Genomic DNA, 13,027 nt, shown 5'->3' with positions numbered 1-13,027 from the left:
TGTCCATCACGACTTCTATTTAAAAATGTAAAAAAGATCCAACTTATTTCCTAATTAGTTTAAAAAAAATTGGTATGGGTAATATAGATTAGTTGAACAGTATAACCTAATTAATTATAGCAACATTTTATTTTTAGTATGTATTCTTGTTTTATTTTACTTGTTTTCAAAAAGGCTCTGGAAACATTGTGACATAACATTTATCGCACTTTAGATATATTTTTTTGGTAAAAACAATACGCGCCGTACTTCATATGTTCACATGACCCTTAAGATTCAAGGTCATTCGGGTAAAGGAGCACTATGAATGCGATGGGGAATGCGGAAATAGTTTCATTCGAATATAACCCTTATTTAATAGGTGGTAAAGCCCTGATGTTCTTTAAACATATCAATCCATAGACAGCAATATAATGGTCCCACTGAAAGTCGTGTCTCGTATTTGACTAGGCCCGGTTCCTGTTTACATTTACTAGATTCTAGTTTGTAATTAATTACATATGCTCAACCTTTTTCATGCAACATTTGAATATCGAATCAAAAGTTTATTCCTCCATATTGTATTTCATGCACAAATAATGTAAATGAACTGACATTCTGATAGTATTTATTGTGCTACATAAAAAATGGTCGTTAATGTGGTGATATTAATATATTTTTTTGGTATTTTTATGTTAGAAACACTAATTTATTGGTTGGAGCTAATCAATTCGAAATACAAGTCTAATACTAAAACACTAAACTGGCTAGATAAGGACCTCTAAAATATACGCATAATAAATAATTCGTCTGCAATTTTTGTAACCGGTTATTTGGTATGCAGACGGCGGTAACGGAACAGTCGAATGCGTTGTATAAAATTAATTATATTTAGTCTATTATTTTATAGGAACCAAAGATCGGTTTTATTATTTAAAAAAAAAAACATTATAGTCATGAGGCTATAAGTTTATTTTTAGTTTGTAATGGAGAGTTTTATGTATGTAGAAAATTGTAGAATAAAAATATTTTGATGAGAATTTCCAAAAAAATTGGTTAACCATCAATTGGAAGTCACATTACATTTCTTCTAATACCTATATATTCTTACGATGATACGAATAATGTCTGTTCACTATACATTTGTTCAGATTCAATTCATTAGGCACAATAAAATTTGTAGCTAGAGTACACCATGTACGAGCCACGGTATCTGATGTTCTGTAAGGGCGACCACAGACCGTATCTAAGATCTAGGTAACCTTAGTGAATTAACGAAGCGAATTTCATTGCAAATTTTCAAAGCCAGCATCCGTCCAGTTAATTAGTATAAAGATGATTCATTATTTCCTTGTTTTTATAATTCTTGAATTAAATGCGAGTCTATTTATTTAACTCAGCGTCGCTGGTATATTTTATAATCATACATCAGCAAGAGATGGTTTTGAATTTTGTTTTTGTTCGGCGGTACGAAAAAAAAATTAAAAAATGTGACAGGTAGAAACTGACATTGACAAGCCTATAATCTCTGTCCGCTTTCATTCCTAAAAAATAGTTCTTTCTTTGGGGAACACAGACAGATTTGTAGTGAGTCAAATATTTTAATATATGTTGTATATATTAACTCGTTGCGAATACATATTTTGCATGTTGTTACTATTTAAAGGTTAAACACATTATCATCCATTACAGCGATGCAAGCTGCTTGCATTTCTTAAACTAGAAATATGAATATAACACGTGTGAATTGTAATCCTAATTTCTAAAACATTTCAAAATGTTTTTGGAAGATGAAATGTTAACTTTCAAATTGACAATGTCAAATTTCAAATAAGCACAGACGATAACTAAATGAACCCAAACAAAATGCCGTATCGGAAATCGAAAAAAAATAATTAATGTATTTTTTAAACCATTTAACTTGTAATTAAAATACGAATTCATATCTTATTATCCATACATGTTAAATTTGCCTATTAATGGCTTCTAGAATTTGTGCGTTTAAGATACTGGCACTTTATTTTAATTACAGACATAAGTGATATACAGCGTCGGCTTCTTATTTTAATAAATGAATAAACATAAATATTATTGTCAATACCAGAATTCGATAAAATATAAAGCAAAAAGGCATAAAGTAACATGATATAACGTAATATATATTTAATGTTAGTTTAAAATGTCTGTAGTGATGTAATGACAGGCCGCACGCGCTGCCTAATTGATAATGAGCAAGAACGTGCGCGACCGCGCATGGGAACCGTCCCGAGATAAAACGACCAGAGCCCACACTATGAATAACGACTGTCAACATTTAACGTCAAAGTTGGTAACATTGATTGGAATATTGGTTAATGTTGGTAACATTAATGAGAATAGAGCTTAATGATTTATCATTAATGGATTTTTTTTTTATGTCCTAAAGGGGAAAACGAGCAGACGACCTACGTGACTGGAAGTAGTCACCGTCAAGTTGTAGTATTTAGTATTATTTATTATAATCTAAACACATTACTGCGATAATTGTGAGATATATATATTTTTTATTGTTGCTTAATTTGAATTTCTGCTTTAATCTATTTTAATTTATTTTAATTAAATTTTGTTCATTTTTAAACTCTCTGTTTAAGCTTTAGAGTTTATATATCGACACCTCTCACGAGAATACTCATATTAAATTGTGTTAACATAATGTTTCTATTGCCTTATAATCTAATATAGTATACATTATATATATTCTAGTCTGAGACTTTGAATGTACGTGATATGAGGATCGAAAGCGACTCAATTAGAAACATCATTACATTTTTGATGAGAACGTCTCTCGCTTTAATTTTTGTTTCAAATCTGATCTGATAACTCGCAGGATTTGCATTCACTGTGAGCTTTTTCCCACGCTCTGAACGGGATATGATTTTAATATAATATTATATTTTTTTTAAAAGAAAATAAATAAATATTATTCTTCACACATATGTTTATTTTATGGTTCCATAATAAAAAAAAATACTTGGTACATTATTAAATCAATCTTAAGCTGTTCTATTTGTAAAAGCATAAAAAATAAAACATTTTTTTGTTAACTCAATCTGAAATAAAATTTTCTGTTTATAGTTTTCGAATAAAGAGGAAATGTAATAGTTTATAGTAAACTACTCTTCGGTCTATTGACTTCACGCATTCACTACTGGACTAGTTGTTAAAAAACAACTAAGGTTTAGAATAACGATCTGGTTAATACAACTGTAATTAACGTGTAGTAAATTTGTTAAATTATAATAACGTATTGTTCAACTCCAGTTGATATGGCAGTTGTGAGTAGTAAAGAAAACAAAGAAATGTAAGTATAAATTGTAGTCAGTTGGCGTTTTTTTGGCGATGACTTGGGCCTATAGTGGAAAGTGAAGTTTGAATCGGAAAATTTAACTAAATATTTTCTACTCTTTTTTAGGTTATTTTTTTGTGTGTTATGCATTTGTTATTGAATTAGATTAAATGTAGTTTGTTAAACTAGTTATGCTTTTAAAAATATAATTAGTCTTTAAAAAAAATTCAATAAACGCCTTTATTTCATTCGACAAACTCCTTCACGTTTCCTCCACACAGTACTCAAGATAATAATTTTTCCAACAAATAAAACGTTGAAATTTGTAAAATATTCCACAATTATAGTGTAAATGAAGCCATAGCACAAAAAAATCGATTGTCATCGTTCTAAAAAATAAATGAGAAATTGGAATCCATGTTTCTTAATAGATATTGAATAAAATAATGTTTCTTTAAAAGAAAAAATATTTTAAAGAAGACTTGACCGTTGAAAAACTCTTCTCCATACTTCAACTTAGGTCACGGTTAGTTAATCAACTACAAACAAGAACATATCTTGTAATTTAACTACTCTATTTTTTTTATTATATTCTTCTGCTTTTAACCAAATTATTTTAGGTCAGCGGTAAGTCCTCTGAAGGCTTTGATTACCTTGTGAGAGTGGAATAAGATCAAGAAGTGTGAGCGGTTTTTGGTTTAGACTGAATTGAAATGACTTGAACTTCAGTAGACCCAGTATAGTATACTGACGTTAAAAGAGAAAAAGTTTCTCAGTCCACGAGATGAATAACATTATTAGGAATCGGTAATGCAATCGGTTGCAACATGACCATTGACAATTAATTTTCGGTCGTTTGAAATCAGAACATGCATTTCTTTTCAGTTCTAGATGTCAATTATAACATTATATTTATAAGTCAAGTCAAATTCGAATAATGCAGTAAGAAAATCCAAAAAGTAACTGAAACGGTCCATAAAGATATCTCAATACAATAAATACGTTAATTGCGATATTGAAACTGTTTTTGTTACATTTCAATTTTTAATTCATTCACGAAAAGGTATGAAAGTTATGAAATAAAGTGATAATTTATGCTCAAGGAAAATATAACAAAACTAGAGACAATTACAGCGAGCTAACTAAGGATGGTACATGATTAAGGAGTAATTTTTTGTTTTGTTTTGTTTATTGTAATTAAAAATAATTTCAAAAGAATTACATCCACGTTTGACCTGCAACCTGAATGCAAACATTAAGTACACGCGAACTGCGTGCTTGTCCAGCTCGACTGTCATGCAACTTAAATAAAATTAGAAAATAATTTTATATTAAAAAAAAAAAAACAATTTAGATGAAACAGCCATTATCATTAAAAGTATTGAATATGATTCATAAAATTGATGTGGATCATTATTGTGAACAATATTAATTTGATCAGATGTTCTTTACATTTTTTTTGATCACTAATTAATAACAGTCGACAAACTATGTATGGGTTTATATAAACAATACCGCTAATTTATGATAAATTATTACAAAAAGTATGAAGCCAGTCAGGCAGGTCAGGGATGAAAAAACTGTTTCGCGCCACTGCATTATTTAGTGAGATGAATTAATACTATTCATGAATTTTATTTAACTTTTATGTTATGTAATTAATTAATTACTTGATAAAAATCTTATCACGGAATATACTTTAATTGAAGTTTGGCCAATTTTCTTGTTAGTTGTTTCTTTTCACCAGAAATCTGAAGTGTAATAAGTTAAGAGGCAAAATTGAAGATTATTATTTATAAATACAAAACCATAAAGGTACTATTACGATTCCTACAGACGATTTCAATTCATCGTACGAGCCGTTGATAATTTATGATTGTGACGTAAAAAAAAAATTATTGACTAGGTACTAAAATATATTTTAATGTAGTAAAAGATGAAAAATAACGAAATGATAAAATGAAACGTGCGAATCGAAACATACGATAAATGCCAATTAAGTGAGCAATAAAAACATAGCTTAACAGTTAAGTGATTTGCATCGTGTGGTTAGAGTTTTACAGACGGAGGCGATGAAACGTTAAACAAGAGCCATTTTACTGGCACTTTCACACGTGACGGATCATACAGAATTGCTGGAGGCAATGTGCCTTTTCTAATTCCCATATATAGGTACGATCATTATTTAACATAATCCACTTAATTATAGGTTATAAGATTTTTTTATAACTTGGTTTCATTATTCTAATTGATTGCTATGACGTACATCATTGTTGGTACGCTTAATTTTATGTTGTTGCAATGAAATAAATATTTTCTAAGCATGAAATAGACGTCTCTTACGCATGAGGTTGATTTACAGTCCATAAATTTTATCATCTTATTATTCACAGTCCCGAGAACAGTAGAATTACTGTTAATATTGTCGTTTCAATATAACAATACATAAAACATTTAAATGTGCAAAGTATATATCGGCAATAAAAAAAAGTGTAGTGAAGTGTAACGTGTGAATTATACAAATTATACCGAACATTTATTATATAATATACATTTATTGTTAGTCAAATGAATATACTACACCATAATGGAATTGACTAACCCTTTATTATAAAATAATAAATATAGTTATCCTATTATCCCGATGCTAATTTAAATGAAATATTATATTTAAAAGGTATCTCATGCCATCAGACCAAACATAGAATAGTTTGTGTGTTAATATATGACTTGTTAATACTAAAGGCGTGCATAAAACAGTTAATAGTCATAGTTATTGCGGTGGCCTTTAAACATCTGCTTACTATGAAAATAGGAAAAAGGGCTGTGCGTATTCGTTTGTTAGTGGGACGAGCGAACTAATGCCTCTGTTGATTTATTAATATTCCTCCAATATTAACTTCCATATAATGAAACAATTGCGTGTAAAGAATGCAACTACTTCACACTGAATACGTTATAGAATATGACAGTTTGCTAATTGGTAATTTCAAAGGCTTTTTAGAATACTTTTAGCTCGTTTAGGTGTAGAAAAAGCATCTGTTATCAAGGACCCTTTTTTGCTCAAGCACTAATAGCGAATACAGCTGATGTTTAAGGCAATTATTTTTGAGATTATCTACATAAGACACATTAATTATCTGACGGTTATAAATGCACGTAGTAAGTCACTTGAAATTAACATTTTTTATAATAATTATTAAAAAAAATGAGAATTTATACGGCTTTCAAAGCATGTGCAACTTTTTTTTATTAAATTTAATATTAAAATGAGTAAATAACAATAACAGCTACCCGGTCGTCTTGATTGCTGACGAAACAAAAAGCAGAAATATAGATGAAGCTATAATTTTATTATAAACAAGAATTGTTCTTACACTGAATAATTGAGTTAACCGACATCGAATGAGTTGAGGAACAGATACATTAAAATTTTAAATATTTTATATTACAAAAATCTAATAACACTTACATACCGGTCGATGATATTTCTGTCGCCGACATCTCTATTTTCTCATGTTGTATGGTAAATGATTTATTAAATTCTCTCAGATGGTAACAAATAGAATGCTACGAATTAGTTATAAGGACCGGATGCTCCTAATATTTAATCTATCTTTCACTCTATTTCCTCTGAATTACCTTTTGGATGGGTTAAAATTTTCCGTTAATCATTCAGTTATATAAGTTATCTTAAAAAGGGAACCTTTTAAGTTCTATGGAATCATTTTTTTACTCAAAACTCACTGCCCAAGTCCTGCTCTCGAATTCCCTGTAAAATATTTTCCTTTTCTTTTTGTCCTAACACTTATTTCCTTTTCCACTCGGATTAAAAAAAATACTGATTCTCTCCTATTAAATGAATATTATAACATCAAATAAATGGTATAAAACTTTTTGTTCGTTATGAGCATACACTTTTTAAGAGTTATATTAAAATAAAAGTTTGTAAATAAATAATTATAAGTAATTGACACTAATTTTTTTTTGCTTTTCTACATTATCATAATTTCAAAAAACACGTTCAGAATGAAGAAATTTTCCTTGAGACATCCGAAATAAATATATCACATGAATAGCAAAATTGTTGATTTGTTAGTAGTAAGATTCCTCAGAATATTTGATAGAAGTTTTTATTTCTTACAGTGACAATAACAGTGAAAAGAAATAAATAATGTTTTAGTAAAACAAGTAATTCAATGTTGTCTGCTTCTTGTCCTCCAACACTAGTCTGGTTTTTTGTCAAAAATTACGGGACTGGATGACACGATGGCACGACAATAAGGTGATAAAATTGCATTTAGATTTCGGACGTGCTCCAACGAGATGTTCAATATTTGGTAATGTTCACTTTTTACTCAATTAAATTTATGTTTTTTATATGTCTTGCAATCGCCGCTATAAATAGTGTTCTAGTCATTAAAAAATAATTATTCATATTATTTAAAATATGTATAATTTTAATTATTGCAATTAACAAAGGAAACCTAAAATTTTGTATCTTAATTATTTTAAATATAATTTGAATTTATTTTTATAACGTTCTATATACCAGAATGTCTTGTTTTAAAATTCAAAATAAAATTATATTTTTAATATGATAATATCTCTCCATTGAATTTATATATTGTTCACGCTTCTTAAAATTTTTCATTTTGTATCCACAGACGTTTTTATTGCTTAAGAAATGACTTCCCGTATTTTATATGAGGCCCAAATAATCAAAGCAGACATTATTTTTTTTTTTTTACAACACTTATAAATATAAACAGTTTAACTTATGTTATTTACTATGCTCTAAGGTTATTTTACATGAAGTTGCACCTGCCTTATTAAAGCTAAGCTTTTCTGATTTGTATCTTGATATTTTATTGATGGTGAGACATTCTTTATAACAAAACAACACAGTAGACATATATTATATTTGCGGGAGAATAGACCAGAAAATATGTAGAAAACTAATCGATATAAAATTGTTCATAGTGTATGATATTAACAAAGTATTAGTTGTTCTTGTGAAAAAGGAAGACTGTTTTAAAAGTGATACTTTATTTAGATAATGTTTATATAAATTAAATTTGAAGGACTATTTATTTATTGAGCTGACAACAGCATTCTATCAGTGGCAGTTTTATTGTATTATTCCGAATTAAATACAAATATTTATTGTGAATATAATTTCTATCAGAGAAGGTTTTGGTTGGTATAAATTTATAGCTATCATAAAAATTAAGAGGCAAGTAGCCATTTTAGTTTTTTAGTGCTCAAAGCGATGGTTAGACTTTCTAAGACTTATTAAGTGTTTTATTAGTCGATTTAATTGCAGACCGTTATTCGATATATACAGGGTGGAACTAACGTGTAACCTATTAATGAATTCATTATATTTGCGAAAACTAAAGTTTAGTCGAAAATAAACTTTATTTTCAAGAATATTATTACAGTTGTTCCAAATAAAAAACTATTTGAATTTATTTATTATTAAAGAATAGATAAAGAGTTTATTTTATAATGAATCAAGCTTTCGAATTACGAAAAATATTGCAACTCTTATCTCTGAGTAGAAAAAGATATATTCAAAATGTATGATTAAAACACTCTGTAATAATACCTACGTAGGCAATATTGTTATAACTTATTAATACTAGTAATGAAGATGTTTAACTCATTATAATATTAAAAAAAATAATTAAATGGATATGAACAAAGACAGAAAGAGTTCTGTTAGAAATAAATAATACAGTTTAGAGACGATATGAATTAAAATTTTCAAAGCCTTCATATTTTTTTTATATTTTTGGAACCTACTCCATTGATAGGGTGTGTGACATATTCATTATATTTGGTTTATTTTATTTTCAGGTTAGACCCGTTATAAAAGTTGTATTTTTAAAATTTTAATATATTTAAGTCAGTTTTCATAAAAAATATACATGTATACGTATCTGTCTGTGGCTGTTCACAACGCGGTCCATTCTTCATTTGCATCCTGTGTAACGATTATTTTGGTACACTTTTTGCTTGTCTGGACTTCTTTATAAATATGTAATATTATTTTACATAATGACTGTGGATATTGACTATGAAAATATCTTTGTTAAATAAAATTTTGTATATAAGAAAAAACTTACAGTGGAATATGGGTGTTATAGAAAAAAAAAAAACGTATAAAGGTGAATTATGCAGAAATAGGTTGATAGCTATTCATTGCTCAAACGCTGCATTCAAATTTGAATTAAGAAACACATTAGAAAGTTTTAGTCTGAAATTTTTTCGTCTAGTCTACTATTAGCCCGGTTTTTAATGTTAATGCACTCAATTAAATGCGTCTCTGAGATATAAATTTATCGGGATTTTAAATTTTTATATGTGACTTTTATTACTGATGCCACTGTATACTATGGGTTCTCAACATCTGTATTGATATTTTAGTCAATATCAACAACTGTTTTATATGAATAACGTTATTTTTATAAAATTATAAATAGATATGCAAATGCAATGAAAAAAATCTTTTGAATCATAGACCGTGACCTCGGTTTCGTCTGGCGGCCAGACTGATTAATGAGTTGAACAGCAGAAATCAACATTGTTTGTCAAAAACGTCTGCGTGCTAAGAAAATAATGCGAATAGTATTTTTGTTGTATAGTTGGGCGTGGCGGGAAAAGTTGCGGGTTATTTACGATGGGCACGAATCGATCTCGCGATAAGGAACGTCGCAGACGCCGTCACGATCTTCCTATCCGACGATTATTATGCTCGATCTTTACTATATTATATTGAACTTATACAAACTTTTATAAACACTTGCATTTCTGCATCTTTATTCATACAATAATTTAACAATAATACTAACTGTGTCTGCTTGGTTAATGTTGTAATAAAAATCATTTAACCTCATATATAGAGGCGATTTAGTATTGATTTTTTTATCCTTATAAATATGATAATAGACCAAGCCACGATACATTTCTTATGAACTATTCCTCTAGGCTGTTTAACCGTGTAACAATGTTTTAATATTGCTGGCCGTTACACTTTTTATTGCAATTTATGTTGAATGTCTGTTTAATTATATAATTATAATTGCTTTAAAAACATGTATATTTGCCTATTAAAGTCCATTGTCTATAATTATTAAATAAAAGTTATATTGTTATTAAAAGTGACTGTGTTTTATGATCCATTTGTATAAAAGACATGGTAATTAGTATTCAGCTTTTTGAATGCCTTTGAATTCGCCGATTTTTTACTGTTGAAGTGTTGTGCTCGTAGGGAACTACCTAAATAAATAAATGTGTAAATTTATATTAAATATTCTTTTATTTTCTTTCGAAAGACTTTTGGTGTATATTCTACACCAAAGCTTTAGTTAGTTCTCCTAAACATTTTGATTACCAATGTATAATATTTTATAAAGAGCTTAACTTCTTCTTATTATAAGAAACCATGAACTTGCGAACTTAACAAAACAATTCCTTACTGCCAGCTGCTTGTTACAATAATTTATAACGCGTCATAAGAATATTGTATAATTGTACTATTAGCGCGAAGTTAAATTATAGTTCAAATGAAAGAGAGTAGAAATAAAAAACTACATTTACTAATATTTTCATCTGTTTGAAAATTTTATTGTATCTGTTTGAAGTTTTCCATTTAAATATAATATTATTAGAGTTGGAGACAAATTGTAATATCCTAAATTTTATATACCTACCTAAAAAAAAGTTTTAATAAAATACAAAATAACCACTAAGGAAATTATTGACAAAAAAAAGCTGTCTTTGAATTATCTGCTGACAGCCTAAATAATGATTTAAAATAAAATCAATTGTTTTATTCTAGTTAGCAAGCCAGAGTCAGAAGGGAAAATTTAAATGGGAAATAAATATACCTTGTTTCACCTTTATAACATCATGATCATCATCATCAGCAGCCTATCGGCGCCCACTGCTGAGCAAAGGCCTCTTCTCACGTGGAGAATGTTAGAGCATTAATCACCATGCTCACTCAAGAAGGGTTGGCGATTTCAATCTTATAATTTTTAATTATAAGACCAGGTTTCCACACGATGTTTTCCTTCACCGTATAATAGATCTTCAGGTGAAAAACAACCAAACGAATATATATATTATATAATTTATAATATTTTTCATTAAGTTTTGTATTACAATAAATTGACGAGTAATCTCCTGTAGCCAATTATTATTTAGCTCGATGACATTTTACAGATTCTTTTTTTTTCTGCTAACACGAATCAGCATGAATACAAAGAATTTATAAATTTTTTATCTAAAATTCGATCTTCTTTTGACTTAAACAAAATAATTTCAAAAGTAATATAATTAAATAAAAAATATATATTATGTTTACGGCATGAAGAGCGTCGTTATTATTATTTAATCATCTCAATGACTTAAAAGACTGATATTAAAATGGTAGCTAGTTTCCATAATTTCATTCATAAGTATTGCTCAGGTATTTGCAGGCGGTTGAATAAATATGGCGAAAACATGTTCCTGTTAAGGGCTTTTTTTCATATCAATGGGTTTTATAACTCCTTAATTTAGGACGACGTAGATTACAATTCAATAACAAAAATAATTTTATATTAAGAACGACTCTGCTTCAATGCTTAGACATAAATTTTCAACTTGGTGATTAACATATGTTAGTACACACGCTCTCTGTTGAAATCAAATTAATAAATGTTGACTGAATTTGAGTACTTAACGCCATCTATTATATTTTATTGCAACAAAATAGCAAGAGTCTACCGCCAGCGAGACGCGAAAACAATTCTTAGGTGGTAAAGTCCATGCGACGGGAGCTATCTTGGTCTGAATTCGTGTTACGTAAGAATGGGGCGACCGATTGATCAGCCCTAAATTAGTAGATGAGGGGGCTACCCGGTCGCGGGGTGACGCAAACTAGGTTGGCCGCGGAAGCATACTAACCCCTTGAAAACTAGGGGTGAGAGACTCCTCCCTTTTCTGGTCACGAAAGCACAGCGATTGGTCGGTTATTTTCGCCCCTCACCCAGATTACAATCAGTGGGGTGCGTTCATAGAAATAGTACTATGTATTAGACTATGTAAACCTATCCATATAATATAGGAACCCCAATTCGACTTCGAGTACGCACTGCTAGAACTGGGGTAAAGATGTAAGGGGACCATCGGTGTAACAATAAAGCTCCTATATACACATGCATAAAAATAATCTAAATTTAAGTCAGACCAACATTACGTAATAACAATACTTCAAAACCAGCAATAAATTTCCAAATTCCCAAATAACCCAAATAGAACAGTTTGCCATCCATACATTTGTAGTGACGTATATTTAATGTTCTAAGAAACATATAATTCTTCTTCCAACACAAACAAATTGTCATTATATTAATGTATTGTATTATTTGTATCCTATACAAGACGCAAACTAACAACAATGTACCTGTTATCATAAAAACAACTTTATTACAAAGACTAAAGTGGCGTGCACACCTTTGATTATGATGTACTATGTTTGAAACACGTCAGTTGGTTTTTCTCAAGGACTAGATGGTGATATCTTAACCTAGACTCAACTGAGTCGCTTAAACACATCTCGTCTGAGTTTTCGTCTCCTACGTGAGATTTGTCTATTCATATAGTAATCACAAATACAGAATTAGGATAACAATACTAATTGTAATCAATAATTAGTCGTCAAAAGACATC

The sequence above is a fragment of the Danaus plexippus genome, chromosome 10, assembly GCF_018135715.1.
Source record: "Danaus plexippus chromosome 10, MEX_DaPlex, whole genome shotgun sequence".
Taxonomy (NCBI): Eukaryota; Metazoa; Arthropoda; class Insecta; order Lepidoptera; family Nymphalidae; genus Danaus; species Danaus plexippus.
The sequence above is the reverse complement of the archived record's forward strand: the minus strand, read 5'-3'. Positions refer to the sequence as shown.